This window comes from Tursiops truncatus, chromosome X (assembly GCF_011762595.2).
Source record: "Tursiops truncatus isolate mTurTru1 chromosome X, mTurTru1.mat.Y, whole genome shotgun sequence".
NCBI lineage: Eukaryota > Metazoa > Chordata > Mammalia > Artiodactyla > Delphinidae > Tursiops > Tursiops truncatus.
Genome location: NC_047055.1, coordinates 10,729,309 through 10,742,906, shown reverse-complemented (window position 1 = coordinate 10,742,906; position 13,598 = coordinate 10,729,309). Strand labels below are relative to the sequence as shown.

At 36.1% G+C, this 13,598-nt stretch overlaps 1 long non-coding RNA gene and 1 other non-coding gene across 2 annotated transcripts in view; one reads left to right on the top strand and one right to left on the bottom strand.

The window, feature by feature from the left end:
* Positions 1-968: 968 nt before the first annotated feature.
* LOC141277555 (uncharacterized) overlaps positions 969-13,598 on the top strand; it is a 270,298-nt gene continuing 257,668 nt past the window's right edge. The window contains exon 1 of the long non-coding RNA XR_012329128.1: positions 969-1,053. This is a non-coding gene — a long non-coding RNA (uncharacterized lncRNA). The remainder of the gene's footprint in view (positions 1,054-13,598) is intronic.
* TRNAV-UAC (transfer RNA valine (anticodon UAC)) lies at positions 8,356-8,428 on the bottom strand. Its single transcript has one exon. It is a non-coding gene; the product is annotated as a tRNA-Val (tRNA).

Here is a 13,598-nt window from a genome sequence, read left to right as displayed (position 1 = left end):
TTCTTTCTTATAATTTTTATGGAATATTTAAAATCAAATCCCAGATATCATATTAATTCACGCTTTAATATTTCAGTATGTTTCTCTAACAGATAAGGCTTTAAAAACCATAATATCATCATCGTATGTACTAAAATACGATGAATCCTTAATATTTAATACTCAATCCATATTCAAATATCCCCAGTGTCTTAAAATTGTGTTTTTAATTATTTGTTTGAATTAGGTTTCAAAAATGTTGACACACTGCTTTTGGTTTATATAGCTCTAAAACCTTCTTTTAACTAAAAACAATTGCCCTCCATCCTTTTTCCCCTACAAATTATTTGTTGAGGAAACCAGGTCATTTGTCCTATGGAATTTCCTATATTCCGGATTTTTTTTTTTTTTTTTTTTTTGCGGTACGCGGGCCTCTCACTGTTGTGGCCTCTCCCGTTGCAGAGCACAGGCTCCGGACGCGCAGGCTCAGCGGCCGTGGCTCACAGGCCCAGCCGCTCCGCGGCATGTGGGATCTTCCCAGACCGGGGCACGAACCCGTGTCCCCTGCATCGGCAGGCGGACCCTCAACCACTGCGCCACCAGGGAAGCCCTAGAGGCTCTTCATTTATTAGGGATCTGTGATATTTATTGCAAATATTTACTTATTTTAATTTTTTGGCCATGCCGGACAGCATGTGGGGTCTTAGTTCCCAGACCAGGGATGAACCCGCACCCCCTGCAGTGGAGGCATGGAGTCCTAACCACTGGACTGCCAGGGAAATCCCTTATGTTGCAAATATTTATGCCCAGTCTATCATTGGCCTTTTTATTTTCTTTATGGTATTGATATTTCAGGCTGTTGTGAAAATGTTTAATATATTTCCATTTTTTCCAGTATCCTCCCATTTCTGTGCTCCCCAATTTATTTGGTTATATTCTTTCTCTTAGTGTTTATACCTTTAAATCGTGTATATACCTCTGTTATTTTTCAGATACGAGTGATCTATTTTGACTCTCAGCCATGAAAGATGAGGAACTCAACATATACACTAATACTATTTCCCTATCAGCTTTGTAAGTTACATTGTTTCTGTGTTGTCAGTGTTTGTAACAGTTACATGTTTTTCCCCCTGAACATAATCCCTGCATGTGTTTCAATTTTAATATATCAGACAAATGAATTTAATAATAACTACCTTGTCCAATTTTCATTTAGTGTTTTTTTGTTAGCTAGTTTCTTTTTCCATTTTTAGTTGTTTCTTCAAAAGGAAAAAAATCCCCGTAAAACTCCTGGGAAATATATCGTCTGAGGTTTTGATGGTGAATAAGAGTTTTGTTATGGGTAGAGGTTCTTTTCTTTCATTGCTCCACTATCTTTTTAGCATTGAATGTTATTTTGTAGAAGTCTGAGGCCATCCTAATATTTTTCATCCATAACTGATTTGATACTTTTGTTGATTTCTCAGAGAATTTTTTTCTTTATATTTCAACAGAATATATCTAATTGTTATTCATTTTTTGTCATTTTTTTGTGGAACCTGGTGTGACCATTTAACATGTAGATTTGACACCTGATTCCCTTCTTCAAAGTTTTCATAATTATTTATTTAAATATGTATAATATATACTGATATTTATTTATGTTGACTCTCCTTTACCTGGCCTCTGTATTTTAAATTTTCTCAGACTTTTCTTAATGTTTTCTTCATTTCCACTTTATTCTCTTTACTTTTATCAATCCTGTTCTCTCTGTCCTTTACAATGATTTCAGAAGTATCTGTCATTCTTCGTGTTGTTTCTAGTTTGGCTTCATTTTGGTGACAGATTTGTTGTTTCCCACTTCTTTGCCAAGTGCTGCCAGCTCATGCTTTAGCTTCTATTGACTCGTGCATATTCCTGAATCACGTATTTCTTATTTGTTCTCTTGTTGTGCAGCTATAGATCCTTTTTTGTTGTTGTTGTTGATGGCAGTGTGCTATGTTATGATATGATGGTGATATAAGTCACGTCTCTTCTTGGCAGTATTTTGCTAGAGAGTGTTATTTGCCATTTTCTTTCCTGTTCCTTCCCTCCTATGGGAGTGCTTCTAGGAACCTTTCAGTATCTTGCCTCCTTCCTAGTAATGCTGCTCTTCCTCCGTAAAGAAGTTACAAGTCAGCCTTTCTTGTCTCTTTCAGTCCAGTCCCAACAGCATTTTCTCTGGCAGAAATAACTCAGTGTTAATGACTTGTACATTGCATACTTCCCAATTTCCTGAAACGAGACAGATCTGACTCCCCACTCCCTTTTTTAAACATTTCAATAGCACTCTCATGTTTTCACTGTACCTGAATGTACCTAGATGATTTCCGACATTATTTTCAGAGTCAACGTTCTGTACTTTCTGTATTCGCCCCTGCTGCTCAGTAGTTCTGATGTCTTAATCGCCTGGGATAATCTGTATCCTTGAGAAGCGTTGAGCTAACCTTTGAGAGGGATTGAATAAGGTTCAACTCTGGGGGTGGAAGAACCTGAAAAGTAAAAAATGAAATATTAATGACTTAGAATACTTTCTCACTACAGCTGTGTGTGTGTTTCAAAAAATAAGATCAATTTTATTCTCAATTTTTGGAACAACTTTTTATCCCCCTGTGTAACAAGAAGAAAAATGGAATGGTTTTAGTCATCTGTGGAGAAGAGGTACCACATATGTAGGAGATCCCATCAATATGTATATGGGAAAAAAGAAAAAAGTCTGTTGTTCATTGGAATAAAAAGTAAGGAGGGTGAAATTAGTATCAGAAAATGGGCCTTAGAAGAGATAGAAAAGCACATATGGAAAGTTCGGCTTGTTGTGAGTTGAGAATGGATTGTTCCTTACACAAAGTTTGAGTTCAGTGAGAATGTGTTGGGGATCAGAAAGGCTGGTGGTCCCTGTTGCGGCTTTGCCTTAGATTTGCTCTGCGAAGCCCAGACAGCTTACTTGACTTCTGTGATTCTAAACTTCTATACCTATATCATGGGAATAATTATATCTTAGGACTAGTATAAGAAAAAACTGCCTAGTATCTTATCTGGTAGTCAATAAATGTTAACACCATTCTTCTTTTCTTCAATAGATATTATTTAGTAAAATAAGAATGTAAGATTGGCTGTTATGGTAGTCTTGTGGGTTTTGGTAGAAAGACACTGATATTGGGGGATTTGGAGTGTCAGGAGGAAGTGTGGTCAACACATTAAAGTGTTGGATATTAAGAATTAATTGACATGTGAACAGCATTTGACACTTTAAAAGTCACTTTCATATTCAGTTTCTTATTTGGGACTCACGCCAACTCAGTGAAGAGATATTTTTATTTACATTTTACAAATTGGGATATTAAGTCTCTGAGATGCTCCAGGACTTGTCCATGGTAAAAATGTCAGAATCTGGGCCAGAATTCTCACCCCAAGTCCAGTGCTCTTTTTACAGTTTCATGCTGCCTTTTGGAAGTAATGCCTTGTTCAGGTTGCCTATCTCCCATGGACCTTTGTTTCCTCGTTTATAATCTGAAGTATTTTCATTAGTGGGCCACTCTGCAGGTTCTTCTCTCATTTAATAACAAAGTAGCCCTTAAAGTGAGCAACTGTCACTGTCCACTCCAACTCTGAACCTCTATAATTTTATCTCCATTTTGCACAAACGCTGGAGTACTTACAGGAAACAGTACGAGATTTGAGAAAGATTCTGGGATTGCTCATTTTTTTAAAGCAACCTCCCCCCAAAATCCCCCAAAAACCTAAATGTCCATCAAAGGAGATAGACTTAAACAATGATAAAGTACATCCTGATATGAGCTACTTCACAGAGGTAAAAATAATATTTTCTTTGTATTTTTGAGGGGAAGTTCCAATAGGAATTGTTAAGCATAAAAGTAATTCATAAATACATGTAGAGTATGATGATATTTACAAATATTTTAAAACCTATATGTGTATGCATGTGTGTATGTGTCGGCATATATGTACAAAAGGCAAAAAGAACAGAAAGATAAATGACAAAATTTTAACAATGTTTACCCTAGACAGGGGAGTAGTATGAAAGAAAAGTTTTGCTCTTTTACTCTGTATTGCGCAGATTTATTACAATGAGTACTAATGTAATTTAAAACATAGAATTAGTACTTATTCTGGATAGGTTTTGGTGAAAATGAAAAGCAACTGTTGGTACCATTATAAAATAGTTCTCTTTTGGAAACAGTAATTCATGTTGTAGGAACCATAAACTTATTCACAGTTTGTTATAAAATAAACATAATTGGTTTTATGAATCTGTTATGTTACTTAAATTCTTCTAAACAATTGATGATAAAACTCTGTTTTATCAATGAAAACAACCTATACTCAAACTATTATTTCAGTAGTAAGTCTGGTCAGTGCAGTTAGAAATAGGTCATTCCTATAATACCTATTCATTGTGTCCCTTTCTTTTTGGCAGTAATTTCCTTAGTAAAACCCTCGTTGCTTGCCAGGTTTATTTGAATGGACTCCTAGATGACTTTTCTTCTTATGGGCTCTCTTCCTTCTAATCTGCTCTTTTCATTGCTGTTAGTGTTGCTTTCTTGAAACATAAACCTTACCACTTTTTTCTATTCAAAATCCTTCTGTGATCCCCATATCTTCAGAAAGTACTTAAATTCCGTAACATAACATTTATGTCTGGATTACTCTTTTTAAAAATTATCTTTTTATTGAGTTATGATTGGGCTGTCTTTTTATTGTTGAGCTATAAGAGTTCCTTATGTATTCTAGATACTAGACCTAATTATTATTGGATGTATGATTTGCAAATATTTTCTCCCATTTGATGGGTTGCCTTTTCACTTTTTGGATAGTATCCTTTGATGAACAAATGTGTTTAATTTTGATTAAGTCCAATTTATATATTTTCTCTTTGGTTAGTTGTGCTTTTGGTGTTGTATATAAGAAACCATTTCCTAACCCAGAGTCACAACAATTAACACCTACGTTTTCATAGTTTTTATGTTTTACCTCTATGTTTTCATCATTCTCAGAGTTTTAAGTTTTAGATGTTTCATTTTGGTCTTTGGTCCATTTTGAGTTAATGTTTATATATGGTGTGAGGTAGTGGTTTAAATTAATTCTTTTGCATGTGGCTTTCCAGTGTCCCAGCACCATTTGTTGAAAGGAATATTATTTTAACCCCATTGAATTGTCTGGGCACCCTTATCAAAAATCAGTTGTCCATAGATGGATAGATTTATTTCTGCAGTCTCAATTCTTTTCTGTTGAGCTATGTATCTATACTTGTGCCAGTATCAAACTGTCTTGATTACAGTAGTTTTGTAGTAAATTTTGAAATTGAAGAGCATGAGTTCTCCAACTTTTTTCTTTCAACAGTTTTTGGCTATCCTGGGCCCCTTGCATTTTAGTATGAACCTTAGGCTCAGATCGTGCATTTCTTCAAAAAAGACAATTGGCGTTTGATAGGGATTGTACTGAATCTGTATTAATTTGGGGTATATTGTCATCTTAATAATAAGTCTTCTACTCAACGAACATGGGATATCTTTCCATTTATTTAGGTCTTCTTTAATATGTTACAGTGATGTTTTATTGTTTTTATTATATGTCTTCCACTTACTTTGTTAAGTTTATTTCTTAGTTTCTTATTGTTTTTGCTATTATTCTAAATTGAATTAAAAAATTTTTTTTCAGGTTGCTTGTTGTTAGTGTATAGAAATACAGTTGACCCTTGAACAACATGGGTTTGAACTGCATGGGTCCACTTATACATGGATTGTTTTCAGTAAATATGTACTACAGTACTACAATATCTGAACTTGGTTGAGTCTGTGGAACCATGCATACAGAGGCACAACTATAAAGTTATAAATGGATTTTCGACTGCTTAGGGGTTGACCCCCCCCAACCCTTGCATTGTTCAAGGATCAATTGTACACTTGATTTTTGTTTATTGATATCATACAAATACAACCTTGGTGTACTTGTTTATTAGCTCTAATATTTTGCTTTGTGGATTGCTTAGGATTCCCTATATCCTAGATCATGTCATCTGGAAATAGATAGTTTTACTTCTTCCTTTCCAATCTGGACGCATTTTATTTCTTGTCTTTCTTTCTTTTTATCCTTCATCCATTCATTTTTGCTTTATTTCTCTGGCTAGAGCCCCTAGTACAATACTGAATAGAAGTGTCATGAGCAGACATCCTTTTCTTGATCTTAGAGGGAGCGCTTTCATTCTTTCACTATTAAGTATGAGGTTAGCTGTGGGCTTTTTTCATAGATGCCCTTTATCGAGTTGAGAAAATTGCCTTCTACTCCTAGTTTGTTGAGTGTTTTTTTATCTTGAAAGGATGTTGGATTTTGTCAAGTGCTCTTTCTGTGTTTATTGAGATGATCATGTGGTTTCTGTTTTTTTCTTTTATTCTATTAATATTGACTGATTTTTATATGTTGAGTCAACCTTGCCTTCCTGGAAAAAATCACATTTGGTCATGTAATATAATCCTTTTTACATGTTGCTAGGTTTGGTTTGCTAGTATTTTGTTGAGGATTTTTGTCTATATTCATCAGGAATAATGACATGTAATTTTTTTCTTGTGACCTCTTTTTCTGGTTTTGGTTTAAGAATAAGTTGGGAAGTTTTCTAAGTTAGGCCTCATAAAATAAGTAAGGAAGTTTTCTGCATCCATTGCTTTGCACTTGCTTTTTTCACTTAATTGTAAATTCAGAAGTAACTCTGTCAACTCAGAGTTACCTTCCTCATTTTTGTGCAGCAGCATAATTAACTCTGTGGATTTGCCGTAGTTATTCAGAATTCTCCTATGTATGGTCCTATGTACGGGAAATATTTTGTTATTACAAAATTAAGATTCGCCATTAATAACAATGTGCATATTTTGTTTTATATTTGTGGAGATATACCTTCACAGTAGGTGCCTAGGGAAAGGATTGCTAGATCAAAGGGTAAGAACATATGTAGTCTGTTAGATGTTCCTAAATTCCCTCCCAAAATGTTTTTGGCATTTTATACACCCACCAGAAATGGATGAGACTGCCTCTTGTCCTGTAGCATCATCAGGATAAGGGCTATTTTGAATTTTTGACTATCTGATAGATATTTTTAATGGTATCTCAGTGTAGTTTTAATTTGTACATCTCTGATTGTGAGTGATGTATTTTTTTATATGTTGAGGGCTGTTTTAATTTCTCTTTTCTATAGATTATCTGTTCATATATTTTGACCATTTTTTTCTATCTTGTTTTTCTCCTTTTTCTCTCATTTTTTTTTTCTTTTTTTTTCCGGTACACGGGCCTCTCACTGTTGCAGCCTCTCCCGTTGCGGAGCACAGGCTCAGGACGCGCAGGCCCAGCGGCCATGGCTCATGGGCCCAGCCGCTCCTCGGCATGTGGGATCCTCCCGGACCGGGGCACGAACCCACGTCCCCTGCATCAGCAGGCGGACTCTCAACCACTGCGCCACCAGGGAAGCCCCTTCTCTCATTATTTAAAAGCTCTTTATGTACTTGGGGAATAGCCCTTTGTTTATAAGTCGCATGGATTTTATTCCAGTTTTTCATTTGTCTTTTACCGTTTTATGATATTTATTTATTTTTATTCCAAAATTTCGCATTCTTATGTAGACAGAATCATTAGTCTTTTATTGCTTCTAGATTTTGAGTTATATTTAGAAGACTTTCTTTCCCCATATCCAGTTATACAGGAATCTCCCTCAATGTTTTCTTTTAATAGTTCTGTGGATTCAATTTTTGAACGTTTACATTTCTGTTGTATTTGGTGTTTATTATGGTGTCTGATGTATCCAATTTAATTTTTTCTTGCAAATGGCTCTTATTCTCAGTTATGTGATATGATTATCATATACTACATTTCCATGTGACCTTGTGTCTATCTGTGGATTTTCTTTGTGTTTTCCAGATATTATATTATGTGCAAAACTTCTTTTCCAATTCTCATACCTCCAATCATTTTCTCTTGTCATGAAATTGTCCTGAAGGTAGTGGAAATCCTTCCCTTGTTCTTCTCCTTAGTGACAATGTTCCTAAATGTTTCCGTATCCACATATATATAAAAACATATATATTTGTATTGTGTGTGTGTGTGTGTATGTGTGAGAGAGAGTGGGAGAGAGAGAGAGATGTTACATAACAGTGCTGAATTTTGTACAGCCTGTTTTCAGTATCTATGGAGAATATCTTGTTTTGTTTACTTAGATTTATTAAAATGGTAGATAATGAATTTTTTAATATAAAACCATCCCTGCATTTCTGGAACAAATCCCATTTCGTCATAATATCTCTTTATTTTTATTTTTAAAGTTTTGGCTGCACCATGCTGCTTGTGGGATCTTAGTTCCCTGACCAGGGATTGAACCTGGGCCCCTGGCAATGTAAGTGCCAAGTCCAAACCACTGGACCGCCAGGAAATTCCCATATCTCTTTATTTTTAATGTGTAGTTGGAATCTGCTTGCTAATATAATTCAAAATCTTTCATTGATATTCATGAGATTGGTCTGTAGTTTTCCTATTTGTGTTTTTATCAGGTTTATGTATCAATATTATACTTCCTTCATTAACAAAATGAAAGTTTTCCTTTTACTACACTCTGGAACAATTTAAGTAACAGTAAGATTTTCATATACAGTTTCAATTAAAAATCTATTTGAGGGCTTCCCTGGTGGCGCAGTGGTTGAGAGTCCGCCTGCCGATGCAGGGGACACGGGTTCGTGCCCCAGTCCGGGGGGATCCCACGTGCCGCGGAGCGGCTGGGCCCGTGAGCCATGGCCGCTGGGCCTGCGCGTCCAGAGCCTGTGCTCCGCAACGGGAGAGGCCACAACAGTGAGAGGCCCGCGTACCGCAAAAAAAAAAAAAAAAACTATTTGAACGAATTAGTCACTGCAAAGTTAGTGCATCAGGATTCTCCAGTGGCAAAAAATAGGTGATATTTGAAAGTACTCTGTTTAATAAATAGTTTATTATAAGTTTAATAGTTAATTATAGTTAATATTTGATAATAGTTAATAGTTTAATAAAATATTTAATAAGTACTTTTATATTATATAATTTGACCTTCACTTCAAATTTCTGAATATGTTATATTCATTTTATGGATTAGAAAACTGAGGCACAGAAGGATTAAGTGGCTCGCCCAATCCACACATTTAGTGAGGAGCAATAGAAGAACTTAAACTAGATCTACCGTTTTCATAATATACTCTGTTCATTCCATAGTGCTTCCCTGAAATGTAGTTCACTGTCTTTATGTCAATAGTTGGCCAAATATTTTAACTCACAATTAATTTACATGTACGTTCAGTAGGGGAAAAAAATTTGGTTTTGAATCTATTTTTGTCATACTGTGACACTACCGGGTCTCACTACAAGTAGAATCTTTGGTGATGGAAGGCAGTAATATGTGTATGTCCATTTAGATAATCACCTGCTCTCTCTCTCTCTCTCTCTCTCTCTCTCTCTCTCTCACCCTGACACACATCTCTCTCTCTCTCACCCTGACACACATATCCTTTAGAGGACATCATGGGATAAGACTACCTTAACCATTGATTCATAAAATTCAAATAGGCTTTTGGCATACAGAGTAATTATGATTTGTGGAACATGCTTTCATTTATAGTATATCCTCCATTTACGTATCTACCTAATGTAGAGATTAGATTGGCTTTAAGTTATCAGCCATTTTGAAGATAGGCCTATTAAAAAGAAAAACTAAAGCAAACAAAAATTCCAAATATCTGTAAGAACAGATTTAATGTGATGTCAGATACTTTCTACAATGTATCGAAATTCCAGGGATGAGCATGGTGCATCATCTCTTGGACCTTAAACTTGAGTACTTGTACTAAAGTAGCTAGGAATGGGAAAATATAAGTGTAAAATAATATAATGCAATATGTTATAATCAATAAACTCAATAGTATATCGATATAAACATACACAGTTTGGCAATACGAAGCATTTTCATTTTGATGTGCATTTATCTTCAGATCAATGGGTACAAAGAGTTCTAGCAAGTTAGTTAGCCCAACTGTCTTTATTTTATCTAATTCAAGGGGTGCCTTGAATATTGTGTCAAATCCAAACTCTTTGCCATGGCTGCGTACAATCTGCCTGCACTCCCCCCCACCTCTCCTCTCTTAATTCATCTTTCCCTTTCTATTCTTCACTCTGAGCTCCAGCTTGAATGACTTTCTTTAATTTCAGGACTGCCAAAATTTTTCCTTCCAGAAGGACATCCACGTGCTGTTTCTCTTCCTTGGACAGTTTTTCCCACGTCTCTTTATCTAGCTAACTCCAACAATCTTCTGATCTTACCTTAAATGTAATTTTCCCAGAGTGGCCTTATCTGGCTAATGCCTCCCCTTCCTGAACAACACCAGTTTACTCTGTTATAAACTCTCACTATGCTGTACTTTTCCCTCGGAGCATTTGTAAAAGAATCACTTATGTAATTTTTTTATCGTCTCCTCTTAGAATGAAAGCTCTGTGAGGTCATGCATGGTTCTTGCTTGTCTCATTCTCCACTGTATCATTAGTACCTAGAACAGTCTTGAGCACCAAGTATGCACTAGCAAATATTTGTTGTATAAATGGACGAGTGAATGAATGAGCGACTTTAAACAAGCACTGTGAAAGAGGTTGGTGCATGAGATAATCAGAGGCTGAGGGAAATCAGAAAATTCAGGCATCATTACTTTAATAAATACAACAAAGAGGGAGACTGCAATGAGCATGCCCTAAGCAAAGTAAGCCTTTCTGCGAAAGAAAGATGACATGGAGCTCTTGTTGTAAAGTGTTTTCAGCACTTTATGAGCCATTGTTATCTCCTTATTTAATTTACCGAAGAAAAGTAGTAAGCAAGGACAACTGGGAGTAGAAAAGTTTCTGAGGTTTACTAATGATGTATACAGCTTCTGCGTTCCATATCACTTTATTGTCAATGGTAGCATTAAAGTCTTATGCTCTGTTGGAGATATAAGTGTATTTGAAAAAAAAAATTCATTATCATTGAAAACACTGGATTCACGTTGCCACCCTGGGGAAATCAGGAAATGTCACTGATTTAAGTTTGAGGTTAAAGGACACTTTTGGAGAAAAAAGATAAGGGTTTTTAAAAATATCAACAGAGGAGCCATGTTTATCTACATGCAGTAGTTGACTATTGTGAAGTTGCTTTTCTTCTTATATACCTCCTATTTCCAAGTCCTTTTCTTTTTTTGTATACTTCCCCCCTTTTCAGTCAGCCATGGAGCAGTTAAAGTGGTTTGTGTGAGTACACTCAGCCTATACATATTTAGGTCAAAAATTACTAAAGGTGCAATGAAAAGAATTCTGGATGCAACATTCCACTCTGTGGTGAGCGTGGTATGACTGCCTCTGGGATGGTAGCTACCCTCATACATACAAATGACTCAATGGAATTTGAGAGACTACTTTAAGTGTTCTTGTCTTTTAAGCATTGTATATTAATTTTTGGTCATTTCCAAACTTTCTTTTAGCAGAATTGCACATGGAAAACATAAACATCGTTGGTAGTAATTTTAAAATTTCCAATCGGAAATTGTGATAGAAATATTTATTCAATATCTAGCATTTGCATGACATTTTGCTCTATGGCAGTTAGTCCTTTGGTTCAAATGTTTACTTCCTCAATGAAGTAGGTCTCAGCCTACTTCCCTTGAACACATACATACACACAACAGACTCAATCTTGCCCTTCCCTTATACTCCTTTAGCACTTAAATTGGATTATTCTAGAAGACCTGAGGGAAATGTTTTGATCAGTTGCAGGGCAGTCAACACATTTTTAGGAGTTAAAGAGAGAAGAGGGAAGAGAGTATCTATTTATTGAGCTTTACTTTGCCCTTTCTCTAATAATAGCAATACCAGAGCCCTGACTCTGAGAAAGACAGTTTCACGGACATGTAGTTCTGAAGCTAACATAAAGCTGGAAAATTCCCTCCATGGTAGTCATCTCAGAATAATATCTTGATATCTTCTTTTATCAAGGCATTGCTAGCCAGAATTTGAAAAATGCTCGTAGGATGTAAGTAAACTCCTCAAAATCATTGACTGGTAGGCCATTGTCAATTATGAGTTCGATACTTTAAAAATACGTACAGATATACTTGAAAAAGATAACAATATACTGAAACCCATTTTGTTTCTGGCTGTACATCGGGCTATACACTATGGGAGAATTTCTCTTGCAGAGATACCTCTGGAAAGAAGACATAAAATATATGGCCTTGGTTTTGCTGACACAATGATTTGACTGCTGCTGAAGTAGCTTTTAAATCCCTGGATACATGATTCTTTTTTGCAAAAAGTAACTGAATGAGGTCCAGTGTCAATGCTGTTAATGGCCCTATGATGACACAGTTCACATCAAGGATGAAAATGTTTACGGTCTTTTATTTGTTTATAGATCTTTGTGTATCTCAGGAGGCATAGTAAGTCTTTTTGGAGACACTGAAATTGAGGAAGATAAAGACCATTGGAAGTTCCCAGGATTACCCTCACAAGCATGCCTCAAAATTAAGATTAGAATTTAGAATCCCTGGGTTCTTGCTCTTGTTAAGAAATATTGGTAAAGGAGAGTGTAGATGGAAGTAGTTGACAAGAAGGGGGGATGTGTCCTGGGTCTTGGGTGGACTTGCTTATATAGATATGGTTATCAATCCCTTGGACATTTTAGTGTTAGACATCACTAATGTGGTCCCATGGAGTACTGAATATAATAACATTTCTGAATGTGTACATTATGCATAACATATGATCTCTAACCTTTATCACGATTTTTCAAAATAATTTTATTCTTATTTAACAGGAAATTGAGGTTCAGTGAGATATAAAATCTTGCCCAGATTTTATGAGCCAGGATTCACACTCAGCTCTACGTGATCCCAAAGGCACCACCACACTATGATTCTGTTTGAATAATCATATGCATCAAATAAACATATAATAGAGGAGTGAGTATATTTAAGAGAGGGGTGACATTTGAAGGGTGAGTGTCTAAGTTTCTTGTGGCTATTGAAACAAATTACTACAAACTTGGTTACTTAAAATAGCATAAATTTGTTCCCTCACAGTTTTTGAGTCCAGATGTCTGAAATTAAGGTGTATGCAGGGCTGCACTCTCGTCAGAGGCTCAAGGAGAGAGTCTGTTGTTTTTCTCTTTTCCAGCTTACAGTGGCTTGTATCACTCTAATCGCTGCCTCTGTAGTCATTCTGCCTCCTCCTCTTCTGTCTGTCAAATCTCCCCCAGCCTCACTCTTATAAGGACACTTGTCATTGGATTTAGGGATAGCTCCCATAAGCCAGAATGATCTCCTCACCTCAAGACCCTTAACTTGATTACATCTGCAAATACCTCTTTCACAAATAAAGTAATGTTCACAGTTTCCAGGAATTAGAATATAGGCATGAATTTGAGGCGGGTACCATTCAGCCTGTGGGTAATGGACTTCTGTGGTCAGACTGAGTTGGACCAGGGTATTTGCCTTCCTTTTCCCAGTTGTGGCTTCCTGGAGGAGCTGGAATTGTTGGAGCTCTCTCAAAGGCCTGAAGAGATA